The sequence below is a fragment of the Sciurus vulgaris genome (genome assembly GCF_902686455.1).
Source record: "Sciurus vulgaris genome assembly, chromosome: 9".
Classification (NCBI taxonomy): Eukaryota; Metazoa; Chordata; class Mammalia; order Rodentia; family Sciuridae; genus Sciurus; species Sciurus vulgaris.
The window spans coordinates 55,090,100-55,100,693 of NC_136469.1; positions in this window are offsets into that span (position 1 = coordinate 55,090,100).

Below are 10,594 nucleotides of genomic sequence, written 5' to 3' on the forward strand. Positions count from 1 at the left end.
AACAACAATATGCTAACTATATTTAACTGGATTTTCACAAACAGTTCTTTTTTATAACTTGAAATTGCCAAGAATGCAAAGACCTAGAGGTTTATATGCAGTCAGAGAAGAAGAGAGTCTGAATAAACCAAAAATTAAGGGGGGGGGGGAGGAAAATTAGGAAAATATCTATAACTTACTTAGACATTGAGTTCAAATAATAATTTCATGTGGTTTTTGCACACGTAGCATATGTTTTCCCAAATGTGTTCATTGGCAAAATTTCTTATTTCTGTGTTTTATGCAGAAACTACTTTCTCCCACTAAACACAATCTTCTCTTTATTTCATGTCTTTTTTATTAAAAAATTTTATTTTAAGTAAACACAGTGAATATAAACTTAAGGTTTTATTTGCATACACTACATAAATAACGTATGAAATTTTTGCTGATTTGATCATTTTGCTTCTGATTTTTTAGTTTAATATCTAGGCTTCAGTTGAGATCTATTCTTGAGTTCTTTAAAATTTAGATATTTTAGCCTGTTTTAAAATCAGTTTATATATATATATATATATATATATATATATATATATATATATATATACACACACATATACACACATAAATTATCCGCCAAATTATCTTTTAGTCAAGTCTTGTTGCCTTGTTTACAGTGTATTATGGTAAACATCCTTCTCTTTTACGGGTGTTAAAAATTTCACAAATTGAAAGGAGAATACATACCTTCTTCTAAAAACACTACCTTTGAAAACTACTATTTTATATCTAAGTGTAAAGTGTATTAATACACAGCCAAATTAAATGATTTCTTTAGTAGTTAGATGGTAGGAGAATGCTGGTTGCCTGAGTTAAATTATGATCTTCTGTTTACAGTTTCTCAGGAAATTCTATGACTTTGGGAAAACTGCACAGTTGGAAGGGAGATTAGAAAGTAAAACATTTAAATTGTACTAATTAACCTTTGATAACAATTTTATAACATTAATATTGAATTAATGTATTTATTTGTATATGCATGTCTGAGTGTATAGATAGATTAATATATGTGTGCACATGTGTTTTTTGGTACAGTGGTTTAGGTTGTGCCCCAGAAAGTGTAGACTATTAGGAATATTTAGTGGAAAGGATTCTCTTAACTATTACACAGTCATAATTGAATATGAAGATTCAACAACTTATAATACTTAACCTTTTCTTTGAGAATCAGTACAACTCTGGAATCTACATGGACTCTTTGGGGCTTTTTAAGTGTTCTTTAATGAGTTCCCACTTCAATTCACTATGTCCTACTTTCAGTCACTTAAGAAACTATGTTGAAAATTATGTATTCAATTTGTTACTCAAATGCATTATTTATCTTCATAGAGTTTGAACATTTCATGTATATTTATATTCTATTGGGCTATTTATATATTTGAAATTTAAATACACAACTGGTAATAGATGACTTATTGTGTAGCTTATATACTCTGACAATTCAGAAAGGTTTCACATCAAAAGAATACTTGGTGTATGCAGAGCAGCAATGAGAAGACACTGTCAATATTTTTGCATTGGTAAAAACAATTGATCTAATTTCCCAGTTATTCAACAAGTATTATTGTGTATCTTCAGTGTGCCGGCTACTGGGGATATCGAAATGAGAAAACATGGTTACTGACACACTCATCATCACCTTGGAACTTAATCAAATTGCTGAAGTAAATATTCAAATAGATAAAAACCACAGAAAAAGTTTGGTGTGAAAGTAGGGGGCATCATGCAGCAGAGTGGCTAGAAAGGGTAGGGTGAAGCACTTTCATTTCAAATTCTTCCCAGCTGAGGGAAGAAGGCAAGAGTGATCACTCCTAGGACGTGAAACCTGAGTATAAAGTAGTGAAAGCAAACAGATCGGAGTGGCAGGAAAGAAAAGTAGGATGGGTTCCAAAGAGCTGAGATAGTCCACCACCCTAGTCCAAGCTACTATCATTTGTTTTGGAGATGGTTTTAGTAGTCACCACAATATTCTCCTTCCCTCGTGACTGTCTTCAGTACAATTTATATGCTACAACATGAGTAGTCTTAACACACACACACATTCATGTGCACACAGAGTTTGTGTGATTCTGTGCTTACAATCAATCCCTTCCCATGGCTTTGTAAGAGTCTCAAGGTGTGATCTGCAAGATTCTTTACAGCTGGGCCCTGCAATATCATCACAGATCATGTCACTCATTTATTCTAAGCTCCAGCCACTTGGACTTTCTTCCAGTTCTTACACACCTAATATGGGTTTATCTTTTCAACTCAGGATATTATATTCATTTTGTTCTTGATACTATCTTTCCCTCCCTCTTCTGCAAAATGCCTCTTCATTCCTCAGAACCTAGTTAAAGATTCAATTTTCCGAATGAAATTCTTCCATGACTGTGTCACATTTAGGTATTATAGGCTCTCAAGAACCTTATATATTTTCATTGCAATTTGTTACAAATTATTGCATTCAATAAATATTTACTATATCCTCTCCACTCATCTAAACAACTAGAATATATTCCTGCCCTCACAGAGCTTACACTCTAGTAGAAAGAAAGAGGTGATTAACAAAGAAGTAACCATATATAAATGCTGCGTGATGATAGTGTATATGCTATGAAGAAAATTTAAGAGGAAAATTGAGATCTGAAATCTCAGTGAGATAAGAAAATGAGTATTAGTACTGGAATTTTAAACAAGTAGTTGGGGGAAACCTAACAGAGATGATGGAGCTAACACCCCAAGGAGGCTAGGAAATAAGTCAAGTAGCTGTCTTGGAAATAGCCCTCCTGGCAAATGAAACAGGAAATAAATAACCTTGTGACAAGAATAAGCCTGGAGTCTTTAAAGACCAGCAAGACACCCTTTGTGCTAGAAAGCAGTAAGAAGAGAATCATAAAAACATGGTCAGAGAAGAGAGAGAAGATTGTGTAATGTTGTGTTAAGGACTTGGACTTTCAATAAGCACAAGAAAGGAAATTCTTGCAGGGTTTGATTGGAAGAAGACATGATCTGGTATATATCATAAAACAACTGCTTTGGCTACTGTGTTAAGAATAGAGAAGATCAAGGATGGAGAAAGGTAAACTAGTTTGGGGAAGGGCATAGTTGTAATCCAAGTGGAACCAGACTGGTAGTGAAAGTTGTCAAAACAGGTTGAACTCAGCATATACTGTAAAATAAAGGCAGTATTTTTGTAGACATGTAGTGAGATAAATAAACAAGAGAAGAATTAGTAATTATTCCAGGGTTTTTAAGGTGAATAACTAGAAAAATGAAGTTGCCATTTACAGAGATATGGAAAGCAGAATTTTGCTTTTGTACATGCTAACTTTAAGTTGCTTCTCAGACATCCTACTGAAGATGGCATTTGTACAATTGGATGTATGTGCTTCCAGATTTATAAGCAGGAAAACAAAGGCAGATTTATTGATGGGATACATGCTATTTAAAAGTAATAAGCCTGGATGAGGTCATTAAAGGAGTGTGTGTGGATAGATATGGGAGAGGATATTTCAGTACTGAGATCTGGAACTTGCCCCTAAGAATTATACATTTACCTTCATTCTAACCATTTTTTTTAAAATTCGTGCTCATTTTCCAAGATAGAGAATAAATAGAAACCCAAGGAAGATTTGCATAAGTTAACTCTTCCAGCTCCCTCTCTTCCCATATTCTTTTGCTCTTCAGTTATTCAATCCTTATGTTCCATTCATAGGTAGCTATTCCTCCACATCAACTTGCCCCTTTTTCACTTCATGCATGAGTTCACAACATTAGTTGTTTTTATCCTCACACAATATTCTAATGCAATAATTATATATGACAATATTTTCCCCTAACACATATAAAAATAAGTTGAATTAATAGTGTAATGCTGATCATAGCGTATTTAAAAACTAAGCACAATTCTCTTGAACTCAGTTTAACAATTTGTATGTTCTTTGTTGGCAATTCCTTAATGAAAATGTAATCATTATTGCATATTTGACATCTCTGGGACAAAACTGCTTACATATAACTGGGTAGGTATTGAGAATTAAGATTAATTTTGTTTGGTTCCTGCTCAAAAAGAAAGGTCATAAGATTTTTCAGATTCACATAAACTATCCTTCACAAGAGAAGTTGGCTTGTGACTAAATATTAGAGTAGGAAATTTTATTCATTGTCATTTTGTTCTTCTGTCCTTCATTCATGTTAATCAAAATGTTTTTACTAATACCTAAATTACAATCCAGGAAGTATAGTTAGTATAGACGTGTTTCTTTATATTTTGAAGGAAAAGAGAAACTATCTTTTTAAAATATTTTTTGATTTGTTCTAATTAGTTATACATGACAGTAAAGTGCACTTATGAATTTTTATAAATCATGCATAAATGGAGTATAATTTCTAAGTTTTTGATTGTACATGTCGTAGGATCACATCAGTCATGCAGTCATATATGCACATGAGGTAATAATATCTGTTTCACTCTACTATCCTTCCTCCCCCCATATCCCTTCCCCTCCCTTCACTCCCCATAGAAATCATTTTATACCAAAATTTCCTTAGACCTTCTTCTGTCTCAAACTTCCCATTTGGCAGAACTCTTTACATACCACAAGATCTCACTGAAATTCTTTTCACCAGGGTTCTGCTGACTGAAATACAACAAACTCCAAATCTGAAAGAAGTGAATGGTAACTATTAAAGATCATTAAAATCCCAATGACCTCAATATATTCAGAACAATAAGCAATGACAACAACAAAAACTAATATGCTTAATTTAACAATTTGGTAGAAAAATGTTGAGAATCTTATGAAAATGTCAAGAATAAAAAATGCTGAGAGGGAAAGAGCTTGACAAATAAAACTATAATCCATACTCTGCTGGGGCCATATTATCATTGTGGCTGGCTGTAAAACTTCTGAGGCTTATCAACAGATCCATCATTAAGAAAAGTATCACATAAACATCCACAGGCAACATATCAATTTCATCAAATAGGGGTCAATTTATAAGCTAAATTATTAAATGTATTCCCACACTGATGCTGTAACAAAATCGTGAGCTTGAGAAGATATAGAACGCTCTCATTTATAAAGTCTATCAAAGACGGAGTTCTTAAAATGGCTAATTTCAAGGAAGCTGGCAAACAATTTAAAGATGTAATTTGAGTCATGGCTGATGATATACTTTTACTTGTTTAGCCTTTTATGCGGCTTGTTTGCATTGCTCGAACAGATTTGCTGTTTCTATTCTAACTGCATTGTGTATGGCATGAGGAATGCTGATTAATTCCTGTCGGTAATCATCACACACACTGCCAATGTTGTGCCTTTATATCCTCCAATTCATAATCTATGTATACATTCCTTATGTCATTAGTGGAAATAGCATGTAATAGGTAAATAAACCTGCTCTTGATTTAGAGAAAGATAACTGTTGCTCCTCCTCTTCTGTCTTTAAAAGATAGAAACTGCACTAGATTGGGGAGTCTTCTATAATCTTCATCTGCTTCAAGTAGCTTTAATTAGAATACTTAAATTGTGCCTAAAGCTGCCACCCATAGTAAACTCTAAAATATCAACTGTAATTGGAAGATAAATTTGCATTGGATTCTTGGCATGAAGTTAATATGTCTTACTTTATGAACTTTAAGACAGTGAGACTATGCCATAGCATTTTCAGTAGCATAGTTGAATAATGCTACTGGAGTTTTCTCGAATAGTCATTTTTTATAACTTTGATACTTATATTGTAGTTGACTATCTCTTCTTATTACTTGAAAAAAAGAGAGAAGTAACAATTGACTTCTAGGTGGGCATAACTTAGTAAATTACTTACTGATTTGTTCCAGTAATAGTGAACTAAATAGGTTTTTAAATGACAGGCTGCAGTTTGAAAGAGCATTTCATTAGGAATCCTAAAGTATTTAAAAGGAAGTAAAATGCATCTCTCCTTACTTGGATGCTTATGGTCAAATTACAATTTCCCTAAGAGTTGCACAGTGAAAGACTGAAAAAATAAGTAACAGATAATATAAAAATGATTTTACCCTTATCCTTACAACCTTATTTCCAACTTTACCAATCATTTCTTGAGTTGCTAAAATGGAATCACTGAATCAGATCATTAGATTCAATAAAATTAGCCTTCTTGCTTTCTAAAAGAGTAAATGCTTTCTCTGAAAATAGAATAGTTTAGAATCTTTTCTTTCAATTAGTTACTCTGTAAAAAATGTAGAAAGAACTGGATTCTGTGAAAAATGCCTGGAAGCCCAGCAGCTCAAGAGGCTGAGGCAGGGGCATCACCAGCTGGTAGCCAGCCTCAGCCACTTAGCCAGAACTTAAGCAACTCAGTGAGACCCCATCTTTAAATAAAATACAAAAGAAGAGCTAGAGATGTGGTTGTATGGTTAACTGGGTTCAAACCTCAGTACCAAAAACAAAAACAAAAGTAGAGAGTATAAATCCTCACCATGGATTACATAATAACAGGGCAATTTTTATATCCTACAACTGAACAGTCCTGATGAAAGGCTAAGGCCTTGTTTTCTTGTTTTCATTGTCTCTACCATTCCCTCAGTTGGCTTCATTCTAAGGCTTGATTTTTTTTCTGTTGTGGCCTCTAGCATTTCTAATGCTTATTTTCCATTGCTAGGTATTACTGAACCCGAAAACATTTTATTTTCAGGTAAATTCAGTGAAAATCCCATAATTGATTCGAGGTCGATCCAGTTGGCCTGAATTGGATCATGTGCCCAATATTTAAACAGTTGTAAAGAGGGTTAAGCAAGGTTTTGGTTAATCTTAGTTAACCCAAGATCAGTTGGGGCATGCCTCCTTTCATGGAATGAGAATGAAAGAATTCTTCAGGGGAAAAATAGGGCATTATTACTAGAAATTAATGGTGGGCAGAAAAAAATGAAAAGAGGAAAAGAAGGAATAAAGGACTACAGAGGGAAAGAGGAGAGAGAGAAAGAAAGAAAATAAGGGAAGGACAGGAAAGGAGAAGAAAGGAAAGAAGGGAAGAAGAAGGAGAAATGATAATGAACTGCTCTTGCAGCAAGTTTTACTGAAGGGTTAATGGACAAGAAAGCAGGAGGAGGAGGGAGGCAGGGAAACTGAGATCTTAGCTGGAATTCTAATAGGATCATTAATTTCCATATAATTGTGTGATAACTCTACTTGGTTAATTTGGAAGATCTATTTTTATTAATTAGTCATGTATATGCATAAACACACACACAACACACACACATATACAACACCTTTATACCTGGGACTTGGTCTGCATGCACACAAATGACACTGTTTAAGAGATGAAGAAAATGATTTACAATGAGTTTGATAGACTTTCCAACAAAATTCTATCTTTTATAGTCACACCATTGCCTTACAGAAATATGTGCAAATGTTGCCTGTATAGAAGATGAGCAATAGGCTTATATTGGAAACATGTTTGTTTTATTTTCAGAAAGCTCAGAGAAGATCCCCAAATCCCAAAATACAAGTTAGACTTTAGCCACCAACTGTTTTCTATGGAGTCTTTCATTGCTGGCTCATCATTGAACCTACATTTCACTTGACTCAGCCCAATAAGTAGAATCAAAGCCAAAGGTTCACTAGTTTTAACACACTTTATGCTTTTCATTTTGAGCTCAATTACTTTATGCTTATGAGAAAATTCTTATTTATTATTTCTGGAACAGCAAAGCCATTTTCACATTTTATTTTGTTGAATAATAAAACCATATGGAATACAATAAATTGTTATATTAATATCAGTATAAGACAAAGAGAGCAAACTTAAAGAAGCTGAGTCATGATTGGTAGATAGTGCTGGCTGGTTAATGTTTGTTCTTTTTTGAAAAGGTCAAAATCTAAATCCTACATACAAAATTTCTGGTTCTCACTTAGGGATCTAGAGAGCCAGAGTGAATGAGTATCACTGTCAAGTTTATAATGAAAAAAAAAAACTGAACAAGCAGCAAGTTCATGATTTTTCTTAAAACTATCATAGATGTCACACGACAACTATTTGGCCCCAAATTTAAGAAGAGACACCTACAGAGGGAACATACATGAACCATAATTTACCAAGACAAGATGTAACTGAACACTGGCAGTAACTGAAAATGTGGGCAACATGAAACATCTGATTGGTGATAGAAACTCTAAGAAAGGATCAGATACAAATCCCAGAAATAAAATACAGAGTAACAGATTAAGAATGCCTTCAGTGGGCTCATCATAGATTTGACAGCTTAGAAAAGAAGAATCCATAACCATGAATATAGGTCTATAGAAATTATCCAAAATGAAGCAAGAAAGAGAGAGAGAAAGAGAGAGAGAGAGAGAGAGAGAGAGAGAGAGAGAGAGAGAGAGAGAGAGAGAGAGAGAAAGAGAAAAGGAGAGAGAGATGAGAAATTCAGTATTAAAAGGTATTTTTAGGTAATAGCATATATTCGATATGCAAGAATGGGTGCAGCCAACTCACATATGTAAAATGAAATACCATCTTCAGATATTTGAATGACTTGCTTCTAACTTAAAAGGCAGATGTCAGAATCTCCTTAAAAAAAAAAAAAAAAAAAAAAAGACATGAATTTCTTTAGCAATCCAGGTCCCTTTTACTTAATGTGTAATGGTCCAGGTATGTGTGGTTTATTTGACTGACAGCTATCAAGTTCCACTGAGCCATAAAGAAGCAAGGGAAGTATTTGACTTCATGCTCCCTTGCAATCCCATGGCTTGAAGAGCTCCGACAGATTCCTGTGGTTCCACTGAAGTTTGTTTAGGTATTGTTTCCTTATCTGACCCCTTTTTTCTCTATAGGATAACCTAACCGAAATTAACTGATTTAGTGGCAAATGAAAAATTTCGACCTAATTTGATTCCTTTCTAAATAGTAAGATTTTATTGGCCTGTGTAGTCAAAAAAAAAAAAAAAAAAAAAAACAAAAAAACAACCCTGTAATAGGTATGGCTGAGTCTGGGTGTTCATGGAATGTGATGGAGTGTCCTTTCCTCTGTGTCTCCTCCGACTTTACTCTCTTGCGTTTCATTTTCAGACCAGTTCTCAATCTTAGTGGCAGCTTGGTTGGGAGCAGTTCCTGACACACCAAATTCCATTTTGGCAACTCAGCAGTGTTTCTTTTTCCAGCGATTTTCGAGAGGGAAAAAAAATTCCTGGTTTGGCTCAGCATTGATCATGTACCTAACCCTGAAGCACTAAACCAAGGAAATTAGATAACTTAGGACAAGTGAATGGAAAGGAACTCCCCCACCACCCCGCCCCAGCTATGGGTGTGCAGTCAGTCATCTGAACCCTGGGGACTCAGAGAGGTTCTGGTCAGCGTCTGAAGCAAAGTGGAGAGTCATTGCCACCACAGAGGCAGAGCAAGCAGACATGGTACCTGTTAACTCCATGGGGAAATGGCAACTCACAAGGTTGCCGGCACTTAAAACTCTACAGCAGAGAAGGAGGAAGTGAGTGCACAGTAAGTGGGGCCTGAGATATTGTTAGAGAAACAAAGCAGCAGTCTCAGGTGTTCAAATCCATACTCTGTTGCCCAATGGACAATATTCAACATGAAAAATACACTTTAAATATATACTTGCTTTATCAAGCTATGGTTTATATTTAGTTCTTATGTATGTGAAAATATTTTTTCTTCTTGTTCTCCGTTATGGGGTGCAACTTAAGAACAGACCCATCACCACTAAGAAGTCCAAATTTGAGAGTCTTTATTAAGCCAGTGGGCTGACAGTCTCACACAATGCCCCAAAAATGGCTATTGGGAAAACAGCCCCTACCAAAGGGTTGCAGGGGTTTTTATACCATAAATCAGTACACCAATCATAAGTGTCTATTGCTATGATTCAAAATTACAAACTAACCTCATGAGATCTGAAATCATTAGCAGAGGGGGGCGTGGGTCAAAATGACCTTACCTGGTACAAATTAAAGAATGGTTACTAACATCTACACAATTGCTGTTCACCACTGTTGACATGGTACAGTGCTTAGGAAAATAGGAAGCAAAAAGAGAACAACTTTTCATTATATAAGAATTGCCATTTTGTCATTTTGTATTGCCAACCATGTTGTGCTGAGCAACTGTTGACGGGTACAGAGGCAGGGCATTCCCCATGGGAGAAGAAGTTCCTATGTAACATTGAGTCTGTTTAGTCATTGCTCTTATTGCTTGGCCTATAACTTTTCCATGGAGTCAAATCTGTCAGCCCATCACAATCTCCAATTTAGAAGAAAAGAACTATAAAATTTTAGATAAATCAGCATTTCATATTAAAATAGTTCTATAGGGGAACTGAGATATGTATGTATAAAAATAAAATACCTTGAACAGGTAATGCTAAGAAAGAATAATTTGCAAAATTATAAATTAAGGTACTCTTTGTATTTGAATAGTAAAAGACAATTTGGGGGATTAAAATAGGCAGACTTTATTACCTATATTTATGTGAAAAGTTTGATACTGGGATACTGCTATGAAATCTAAGATATGATGTTTTTTTTTTTATTGTTTTAGTTGACACATAAATAAATATGCTTGAAGAAAATGT